Source organism: Giraffa tippelskirchi, chromosome 4 (assembly GCF_054371585.1).
Source record: "Giraffa tippelskirchi isolate mGirTip1 chromosome 4, T2T-mGirTip1v1.2.pri, whole genome shotgun sequence".
Taxonomy (NCBI): domain Eukaryota; kingdom Metazoa; phylum Chordata; class Mammalia; order Artiodactyla; family Giraffidae; genus Giraffa; species Giraffa tippelskirchi.
In genome coordinates this window covers 58908896-58920508 of record NC_137278.1, presented here as the reverse complement: position 1 = coordinate 58920508, position 11613 = coordinate 58908896, and positions in this window count along the sequence as shown.

Below are 11613 nucleotides of genomic sequence, written 5' to 3'. Positions count from 1 at the left end.
ATGCCAGTTTCTTTTGTAGGTCAGAGATGGGGGAGGTGAGGAAGCAAAGTACAAAGGCCATTAGTCTTGCAAACATCTCCTAGAATGGCAAGCCTCAAGCAGGGAATGTGTTAATTTCTTCCTTCCTGCCATCTACAGGTGGACAGGGTTCTGAACAAAGGCACTCTAGTTTGTCAGGCAGAGGTGCTGTGCTGTGGTATGTCGCTCAGTTATGTCCAGCCCTTTGCGACCCCAAGGACCAAAACTTTTTGCAACCTTGCCAGGCTCCTCTGTCCGTGGGGATTCTCCTGGCAAGAATACTGGAGTGGGGAAATGCTTTCAATTTTTCACTATTGAGGATAATGTTTGCTGTGGGTTTGTCATATATAGCTTTTATTATGTTGAGGTATGTTCCTTCTATTCCTGCTTTCTGGAGGGTTTTTATCATAAATGGATGTTGAACTTTGTCAAAGGCTTTTTCTGCATCTATTGAAATAATCATATGGCTTTTATCTTTTAATTTGTTAATGTGGTGTATTACATTGATTGATTTGTGGATATTGAAGAATCCTTGCATCCCTGGGATAAAGCCCACTTGGTCATGATGTATGATCTTTTTAATATGTTGTTGGATTCTGTTTGCTAGAATTTTGTTAATGATTTTTGCATCTACATTCATGAGTGATATTGGCCTGTAGTTTTCTTTTTTTGTGGCATCTTTGTCTAAAGTCAGGAACAAGACAAGGGTGCCCACTCTCACCACTACTATTCAACGTAGTTTTGGAACTTTTGGCCATAGCAATCAGAGCAGAAAAAGAAATAAAAGGAATCAGATTAGAAAAGAAGAAGTAAAACTCTCACTGTTTGCAAATGACATGATCCTCTACATAGAAAACCCTAAAGACTCCACCAGAAAATTACTAGAGCTAATCAATGAATATAGTAAAGTTGCAGGATATAAAATGAACACACAGAAATCCCTTGCATTCCTATACACTAACAATGAGAAAATAGAAAGAGAAATTAAGGCAACAATTCCATTCACCATTGCAACGAAAAGAATAAAATACTTAGGAATATATCTACGTAAAGAAACAAAAGACCTATATATGCTGCTGCTGCTGCTAAGTCGCTTCCGTTGTGTCCAACTCTGTGAGACCCCATGGACGGCAGCTCACCAGGCTTCGCCGTCCCTAGGATTCTCCAGGCAAGAATACTGGAGTGGGTTGCCATTTCCTTCTCCAGTGCACGAAAGGGAAAAGTGAAAGTGAAGTCACTCAGTCATGTCTGACTCTTAGCGACCCCGTGGACTGTAGCCTACCAGGCTCCTCCATCCATGGGATTTTCCAGGCAAGAGTACTGGAGTGGGGTGCCATTGCCTTCTCCAGACCTAAAAACACTGATGAAAGAAGTCAAAGAGGACACAAATAAATGGAGAAATATACCACGTTCATGGATTGGAAGAATCAATATAGTGAAAATGAGTATACTACCCAAAGCAATCTATAGATTCAATGCAATCCCTATCAAGCTACCAATCGTATTTTTCACAGAACTAGAACAAATAATTTCACAATTTGTATGGAAATACAAAAAACCTTGAATAGCCAAAGCAATCTTGAGAAAGAAGAATGGAACTGGAGGAATCAATCTGCCTGACTTCAGGCTCTACTACAAAGCTACAGTCATCAAGACAGTATGGTACTGGCACAAAGACAGAAATATAGATCAATGGAACAAAATAGAAAGCCCAGAGATAAATCCACGCACCTACGGACACCTTATCTTTGACAAAGGAGGCAAGAATATACAATGGAGAAAAGACAATCTCTTTAACAAGTGGTGCTGGGAAAACTGGTCAACCACTTGTAAAAGAATGAAACTAGAACACTTTCTAACACCATACACAAAAATAAACTCAAAATGGATTAAAGAGCTCAACGTAAGACCAGAAACTATAAAACTCCTAGAGGAAAACATAGGCAAAACATTCTCCGACATAAATCACAGCAGGATCCTCTATGACCCACCTCCCAGAATATTGGAAATAAACGCAAAAATAAACAAATGGGACCTAATTAAACTTAAAAGCTTTTGCACAACGAAGGAAACTATAAGCAAGGTGAAAAGACAGCCTTCAGAATGGGAGAAAATAATAGCAAATCAAGCAAATGACAAAGAATTAATCTCAAAAATATACAAGCAACTCCTGCAGCTGAATTCCAGAAAAATAAATGACCCAATCAAAAAATGGGCCAAAGAATTAAACAGACATTTCTCCAAAGAAGACGTACAGATGGCTAACAAACACATGAAAAGATGCTCAACATCACTCATTATCAGAGAAATGCAAATCAAAACCACAGTGAGGTACCATCTCACGGCAGTCAGAATGGCTGCTATCCAAAAGTCTACAAGCAATAAATGCTGGAGAGGGTGTGGAGAAAAGGGAACCCTCCTACACTGTTGGTGGGAATGCAAACTAGTACAGCCACTATGGAGAACAGTGTGGAGATTCCTTAAGAAACTGGAAATAGAACTGCCATACGACTCAGCAATCCCACTGCTGGACATACACACCGAGGAAACCAGAATTGAAAGAGACACATGTACTCCAATGTTCATAACAGCATTGTTTATAATAGCCAGGACATGGAAACAACCTAGATGTCCATCAGCAGACAAATGGATAAGAAAGCTGTGGTACATATACACAATGGAATATTACTCAGCCATTAAAAATAATACATTTGAATCAGTTCTAATGAGGTGGATGAAACTGGAGCCTATTATATAGAGTGAAGTAAGCCAGAAAGGAAAACACCAATACAGTATACTAATGCATATATATGGAATTTAGAAAAATGGTAATGATAACCCTACATGTGAGATAGCAAAAGAGACACAGATGTATAGAACAGTCTTTTGGACTCTGTGGGAGAAGGGGAGGGTGGTATGATTTGAGATAATAGCATTGAAACATGTATATTATCATATGTGAAACAGATCACCAGTCCAGGTTCGATGCATGAGACAGGGTGCTCAGGGCTGGTGCACTGCGATGACCCAGAGGGATGGGATGGGGAGGGAGGTGGGAGGGGGGTTCAGGATGGGGAGCACATGTACACCCATGGCTGATTCATGTCAATGTATGACAAAACCACTACAATACTGTAAGGTAATTAGCCCTCAATTAAAAAAAAAAAAAAAAAAAGAATACTGGAGTGGATTGTCCTGCCCTCCTCCAGGGGATCTTACCAGCCCAGGTATCAAACCCAGGTCTTCCACATTGCAGGTAGATTCTTTACTGTCTGAGCCACCAAGGAAGCCCTGGTCAGGCAGAGAGGCAGGGTGCTTTTAAGCAAGCCATTATGTATGATTATAATAACAAAAGCAACAAAAAGCAAGTCAAAGAAACAGTTTTCAACTAGGAGTCAGAATTGGCTTCTTCTCCAAATCAGTAACTTATAGAAGCAGCAAGCAGAGTTCATCTCATTGAGATGGTATGGGATGCTTAGATTTGGAAATTTCTCTCTGAAAAGTTTTAAACCACATAACCAGAAGTTTGCTCCAGCCAACAGACAGAAGTCACCTTTAGAGCCACGTCTCCTCAACGTGGTGGAGGGAAGTACAGTGTCAGCTTTGGTGTTTAAAGACAGATCAGTGTATGCATACAGTGTCTCAGGTATGTATGTGGGTAGACGCTCCTACACACATGTTGTGATAAATACGCCGCATATGTCTGTACATACATCAGTAATAGGTATACCGAGTCGATCCTGTGATTTACAGATTCTGTATTTCTAAATTAGTTTGCAGCCCCAAATCACCACTCACTGACTGACGTGCACAGTTGTGCACAGGCTCACAGTGGAGAGAAACGTGTCACCCATCCACACATTCCCACTGAGCTCCAACCAGCCAGGCTCTGCTTTCTGCTCCATGCCACCCTATCAGCAATGTCCTCTCCATGGCCTATTTAGTTTTCATGTGTTCTCCACATTTCATGCTGTTGGAAATGACACCAAGACTGACTTTGTCTGGGCTTCTAGGGGCAGGAAGGCTGGAGTGCTCTGTGGGCAGAATTGCACATGTACATTGAGTCTCCTTCAGGCCTGAGTCACGAGAGTTCAGCGGCAGTGAATCAATAACTTATATTCAATATGGTGTCTACACTGAAGCACAGAGAACAAGGTGCCATGTTGATCCGCTGATGGAAGTGCTGAGTCACGGGACCTACCCTTGTATTTCCCTGGTGGCAGAATCCGGGTACAGAACAGACTGGCCACGGAGGCCGCGAGACCAAGTGCCAGGGCACCTCTGCCTTTGCCTCTACTGGGTCAGCCCAGGACAGGCCCTTTGCAACTGTTGGCTGAGAGCTGAGCAGTGGAAGGCCCCAGGCTGGTTTCCTGATTGTGCCCCTCCTGTGTGCTGGGTCCACATGGAGGGTCCCGCTCTCAAGTTATGGGGTGGCCAGCCTGCCCTGCACCCACGAGCCAGCGGAGCCCCTTTGGCCCAGCTCCACTGTCTCGTTCAGGCTGCCTTGGGAGCCAGAAGGAAAGAGGAGAAGACAGAGCCGAGTGTCCACTGTGCACTCCGACACCAGGGAGTCTGGTCACTCCTCGGGACTACCTGACTCCTGCACAAAGTTCTTGGTGCAAATTCTTTAGGAGCTCACGTTGGGAGGAAGGCTCTGGACGCTCTCTCCTGGACTGAGTGAGCATGTCTGGAGGCGCTTCTGTTGGGTCCAGGCCAGCAGCGCTCAGGTACAGCAGCCAGGTCTGTTCCTCAGGGATAGGAAGGCTGGCTCTGCACAGCCTCCCCACTCCCTCAAACATGACTAACCCTCTGGTGACAGATTCTCAAGTGTGAACATCTGATATCTTCAACATTTTCCACCCTGGGGGTCCTTTAAAAATTTTGTATTTTGAGCTGAGACAAAAGGAAAGAACTTACCTAGTTTTAAGAGAATCAAAGATGCAGTCTTGCCATAAGAAGCTTTTGGTCTGTACCTTCTGAGTGACAGGAAGTAAGGAACTGTTGCTAAGCAACACTGCACATCCCCCAAGTCCCTCATCCCCAGCTGCTCCTGCTCAGTAGGGTCCCAGGGCGCGTCCCTGAGGGGCCTGTGCTCCTCCCTCTGGTCAGCCATCCTGTCTCTCTCTGCAGCGGGACTTGTTGGGTGCTTGCAAGTCCCCCTGCCAGGTTCTGGGGGTGCGTGGGTCAAACCAGGAGAGTCCAGCCTGGATTTAGAGGGAGACAGCCCCAATGAGTGATATGACAGTGTGGCAGCTGCTCTTGTAAGGAAATAAAAAACTGCTTTATATAAACAGCTGACACCAGAGTTCTCCACTGGGAGGAAACTGACTTTATCCAGGAAAATGACTTGGTAAACTTCTGGGTCAGGACTTGGCACATAGGATATGGAGGCTGCAGGCGCAAGCCTACGGGGTGGGAGGGAGTTCCTGGAAAAGAGGAGAAGAGGAGGGAGGACGGGGAGCCCAGCTTTGAAAATCCTGGCTGAGGCCCAGCTCAAGAGGGATGTGGAGTTAACTGCGTGGCTTTTAAAGCACTTCCTATGACCCACAAACCTTCAGTAAGCATTCTGCTGGTCCTGGCAGAATTCAGTTCACCGTCACCGGGAAAGGCTGCTCAGAGCAGATGGGCCTCGACTCTTAGGGTGTCAGGACAGCGGTGGAGGGTGAGCCACATCACCAAAGGGAAAGCAGACCACAAGGCCAAGACTGGACACTGGTGTAGGATCGACCTTGAGACCACAGACTTCCTGCCACCAAATTCGGAGAAGTCCTGGGCCAGGCACAGGTACAGCCTGAAAGCCAGATGGCGGGACCTGAGCACCCCAACCAGATGGTGGGGTGGGGGGCCCCTGTGACACCAGGCCATCCTGTAGCACAGGTAGGGCGGGTGAGGGACCGTGCCCGGGGATCCCTCCCTCGAGAATTCCTGAAGGAGGGGCACAGTGCTGAAAAGAGAGTGAGCAAAAGTCACCTGCAAATTGGGGTGTCTGCCTTGGAAGACGGGGAGTGTGACATAAAGTGACAAATTAGTGAGGAGCAGAGCCGAGGTGGGAAACCTCAGAGATGACACCCCAGCGTCTGAGAGATGGCGATCTCTTCCTCTCAGACCAGGTCTCACAGAGAAGGTGACAGAGAGACAGACGCCAAGGAATTGCCCGCAGGGTCCAAGTCAAGTCAGCAGAAACCCAGACGGCGGCTTCGGCCTCAGTGGGGCATGGGAGCGGGCCATGGGGGGGCCATGGGGGACGAGCCCAGGGCTCCCAGGAGAACCAACCACCCGCCCGCAGACAGGAGGAGCACCCTGGGAGCTGCCCGGCCTTCCTAAGGCAGAGTGAGCACACGCCCGAGTTGGTCATAGCTGGCTCGCTTCCTTGTTTCAGGAAGAAAAATGCTTCCTTTCCTTTCCACAGAAACATACATGACCCCTCGTTCAGCTGGAATTTCCTGGGTCTGTTCTGTCATGTCAGCTCTCTGGCTTCTGCTCTGACAAAGGCAATTTCAGGGCTCAGATATTTCCTCCCGACCATGCTGAAAAGGCAGAAAATGTGCCCAATGAATCGAAGTGCCTGCACATGCCTGCCTCTGGCTCCCCTGCTTCTGAATGGGAACCACAGCCCACTCGCAGTCACTCACTGAGTCGGGGCAGTGGGGAGAGTGCAGGTGTGGAGGTGTTGCCGAGAGAGGCGTCCTTCAAAGGGCACTGACAGTGCTGAGGGAGAGCCTGGCCCCACGGGCACCCGAGGACCCAGGCCATGCAGGTGGGAGGAGAAAGGCAGAGGGTGGGCTGGTGGGGGTGACTAGGGTGGGAAGGGTGATGGAGTGGATCTGGCCATGGTCCCTCCAGCCTGCCGGACCTCCTCCAGGGCACACGCAGCAGGATTGTGATGGCTGTTACACTGGAGGAATCCCCTCATTGGTAAATGTTTGTGGAAGGATAAAAAGATGCGGTCTTGCTCCTGTATTCTCCCTGCCCCACCCAGATGCCTGTGTTCCCACGGGAACCAAACACTCCCAGGGATAGGAAGGGCACTGTCTGCAGGTGAGGGGAGCTCAGGGCCTCCACCCACCCCTGGACAGTTTACTACAGTCTTCAAACGGAGCCACCCTTGGTAGAGACAAGCAGGCAGGTCGGGGCTGGCACGGAAGGAACCACGGGGCCGTGGGCTCAGGGAATTCCATCTCACTAGGCGCCAGCAGGCAGTCCCCTGCATTCAAGAGCAGCTGTTGCAAGAGGCACATGGACGAAAGCTCTGCTACAGTGTCCACCAAGAGGCACATGGGCGACAGCTCAGCCACTGTGTTCTCCGAGTTGGCAGGTGGCAGACATTCTCCAGCATCAGAGGAAGTCAGCACCTGAGGGTGCTTAAAAACATCACTGGAAATGAAGTGCAGCCAACCAAGAGGTGGATCAAAACAGAAAATTAAGGGAGGGAGGAGCCATGGTCAAAAGACTGGCAAAGAGGATGAATCTGTTCTATGGAAGAAACTGGTTTGAGAATAAAATGTAAAACTCAGCAGCATAGAGCTGGCAAACTCAGGAGGTTGGGAGAGAGAAGGAAGGAAATGTGAGAAGGTGATTTCCTTATTCAAATCAAGCATTAGTAGATACTATCCAAAGTTAAAACGCATTTTAAAATAACTGCTGGGACGTCCTGGGGGGGTCCAGTGGTAAAGACTCCGCATTTCCATTGCAATGGGTGTGAGTTCATCCCTGGTTGAGGAACTAAGATTCCACATGCCACAGGGTGCAGTCAAAGCAAACAAAATTAACTGCTGCTCATTAATGCTTTTCATAAATCCTTTTCTCAATTTCAGCAGCTTTAGCTTAGAAACTAGTATTTTTTTTTTATGGTGAGGAAATATTTATCTGAAATTCTGCATTCCCTCCATCTTACTCCAGTTTTTTTCTGTTAAATTCAAGTACAGTGACACTCAATATTTATTGTTTAAAATAGGATGTTTTCAGGGACTTCCCCAGTGGTCCGGTGGCTAAGAATCCATACTCCCAATACAGGGGGCCCAAGTTTGATCCTTGATCTCGGGGACTAGATTCCATATGCCACAACTAAGATACAGCACAGAAAAATAAATAAATTAATTAATTTTTAAAAATAGGATGTTTGTATTTACTGAGATGTAAAGGCTGACACAATAAAAAGCTGTCATGGGCAGCTGTGAGAGAGTGAAAGGTGTTTCCCACAGCATGTGAGGAGGTCTCTGCAACATAACCTGACACATTAATGAGAAACAGGAAGACAACCCAGCAGGAAAACCAGGCAGAAGACCCAGTCAGGCACTTCACCAACAGACACCCTGGACAGGCAGTGACTGCATGGACAGGCGCTTACCTCCTTAGTCTTCAGAAAAATGCAAATTAAAACCATGTGAGCTACAACTTTTCTCCCAGAATAGCAAAAATGCCTTATCATACTGTTGCTGGGGTTCTCTCGGCAAGAATACCGGTGCTGTGCTCAGTTAGCCGTCAGTAGTGTCTGACTCTTTGTGACCCCATGGACTGTAACCCATAAGTTTCCTCTGTCCATGGAATTTTCCAGGCAAGAATACTGGAGTAGGTTGCCTTTTCCTTCTTCAGGGGATCTTCCCAACCCTGGAATTGAACCCATGTCTCCTGTGTCCCCTGCATTTCAGGCTGATTGTTTACCCACTGAGCCATCAGGGAAGTTCATTACAATTTCAAAGTAGGGCAATGCCAAAGAATGGTCCAACTACCATACAAGTGCACTCATTTCACAAGCTAGCAAGGTAATGCTCAAAATCCTTCAAGGTAGACTTTAGCAATACGTGAACTGAGAACTTCCAGATGTACATAAGCTGGGTTTAGAAAAGGCAGACAAACCAGAGATCAAATTACCAACATTTGTTGGATCATAAAGAAAGCAAGGGAATTCCAGGAAAACATCTATTTCTGCTTCACTGACTACACTAAAGCCTTTGACTGTGTGGATCACAACAAACTGTAGAAAATTCTTCAAGAGATAGGACTACCAGGCTACTTTACCTGCCTCCTGAGAAACCTGTATGCAGGTCAAGAAGCAACTGTTAAAACTGGACATGGAACAATGGTCTGGTTCCAAACTGGGAAAGGAGTATGACAAAGGCTGTATACTGTCAACCTGTATATTTCACTTATATGCAGAGTACATCATGAAAAATGCTGGGCTGGATGAAGCAGAATCTGGAATCAAGATTGCCAGGAGAAATATCAATAGTCTCAGATATGCAAATGACACCACCCTTACGGCAGAAAGCCATAGAGGAACTAAAGAGCCTCTTGATGAAGGTGAAAGAGAAGAGTAAAAAAGCTGGCTTAAAATTCAACATTCAAAAAATGAAGATCATGGCATCTGGTCCCATCACTTCATGGCACATAGAAAGGGGAAAAGTGGGAAGATTTTATTTTCTTAGGGTCCAAAATCACTGTGGACAGTGACTGTAGCCATGAAATTAAATAACACTTGCTCCTTGGTAGGAAAGCTATGACAAACCTAGACAGTACTAAAAAGCAAAGACATCACTTTGCCAACTCTTGAGAGTCCCTTGGACAGCAAAGAGATTAATCCAGTCAATCCTGAAGGAAACCAACCCTGAATATTCATTGGAAAGACTGATGCTGAAACTCCAATACTTTGGCTATCTGATGCAAAGAACTGGCTCATTGGAAAAGACCCTGATGCTGGGAAAGACTGAGGGCAGGAGGAGAAGGGACAACGAGAATGAGATGGTTGGATGGCATCACCGACTCAATGGACATGAGTTTGAGCAAACTGGAGATGGTGAAGGACAGAGGAACCTGGTGTGCTACAGTCCATGGGGCCAAAAAGAGCTGGAGATGACTGAGTGACTGAACAACAACAAGAAAGCTAAAATGCAGAAGGACATCGGACCCTATTGAGCAGACCTGGCCGGGGGTCCTGGGACCCTCGTGTACTGTCTGCAAAGGTAAACTAATGCCACTGCCTTGGAAAACTGGCCTTTTCTGACCAAAGCAGAGTGCACGTGCTACGTGACTCGACAATTCTATTCCTCGGAATATCTAACAGACGTGTATACACAGGCCAAAATATGCACAGGAACACCTAGAGCAGCATTACTCACAGCAGTCCTGAACTGAAACGTCCAAGTGTCCACTGACTATTCACGGAAGTCAACGGCGCACTGCTGCTGCTGCTGCTAAGTCGCTTCAGTCTGACTCTGTGCGACCCCATAGACGGCAGCCCACCAGGATCCCCCCTCCCTGGGATTCTCCAGGCAAGAACACCAGTGGGTTGCCATTTCCTTCCCCAATGCATGAAAGTGAAAACTGAAAGTGAAGTCGCTTAGTCGTGTCCGACTCTTAGTGACCCCACGGACTGCAGCCTACCAGGCTCTTCCGTCCATGGGGTTTTCCAGGCAAGAGTACTGCAGTGGGGTGCCATTGCCTTCTCCACAATGCTGCACTAGACAACAATGAAAACCAGCAACGGAGACACAGAGCAATGGTGATGAGGCTCACAAACATCATTTTGAGCCAAAGAAGTCAGACACAAAGTAATACCAAATTCCTTTTCTTTTGGCCTGCACCCTGAGGCATGTGGGATCTTAGATCCCAGACCAGGGATCAAACCCACAACCCCTCCCCTGTTAAGGGAGGAATCTTAACCACTGACCCTCCAGAGATGTCCCAGTGATTCCTTTTACAAAAAGTTAAAAAGGCGAAACTAAGTTATGGTGACAGAAGTCAGGACGGTGGTCCTCTGGGGGTAAGGAGGAAGGAAGGGTGATGAGGGGGCCTTCTACAGAGAAGCAGGAGTGGGATTCTGGGCACTGATCTATTTCTTGACCTAAGTGGAGTTTACATAAATGTATTCATATTGTTGCATTTACAGCTTTGAAATTTTTCCCTTTTCTGTATGTATGGCATACTTACAAAGTTTTAAAATAAAATTTAGAATTACAAGTAAGATTGTTGTATCTCATTTGGGGATAATTAATTTTATCTACATTAAAGTATTCACTGGGAAATTTCTGTGAGACTATTCACTAAACATTCACAAAGGAGCTTTCTGGGAGGGAATTTAGGTGATTCTAAATTTTGCACTATTGCTTGAATTTCTAAATGCATGCAGCATTTCTGCAGAAATTGAATGATGGAATTGTGCGACAAGCAGAGACCTTGCCCAGCAGGAAGGATGATTCAGAAGAGGAACAGACTTAACGAGGCCTGCCCAGCACCAGGACAGGACAGCCTGCTCTCCACGTGGAAGAGAACACAGGCTTGACTTGGAGACTTTTCCACCTCATGCTCCTCCCAGCTCTCAGCCAATGTATCTGGGTCCACGACTGCAAGCAGGCTGGCCACTGCCTGGTGACCTTGGGCAGGTATGTCAATATCACAAGAGCCTTTTCCCCACAGCCAACTGGAAATGGTTCCTGGACGAGCCCAGTCTCTCTGCCGCCACGTGGACTCATCAGCGTCACCACTGCTGTTCCTGCTGGGTGTTCTGTCAACCATCCTAACTCCTCTCTCAAGTTTTCTTGGCCTTTCCTTGTGGCTCGTTTCACATTTGTTGATGTAGTTACGAAATTCCTGCAGACA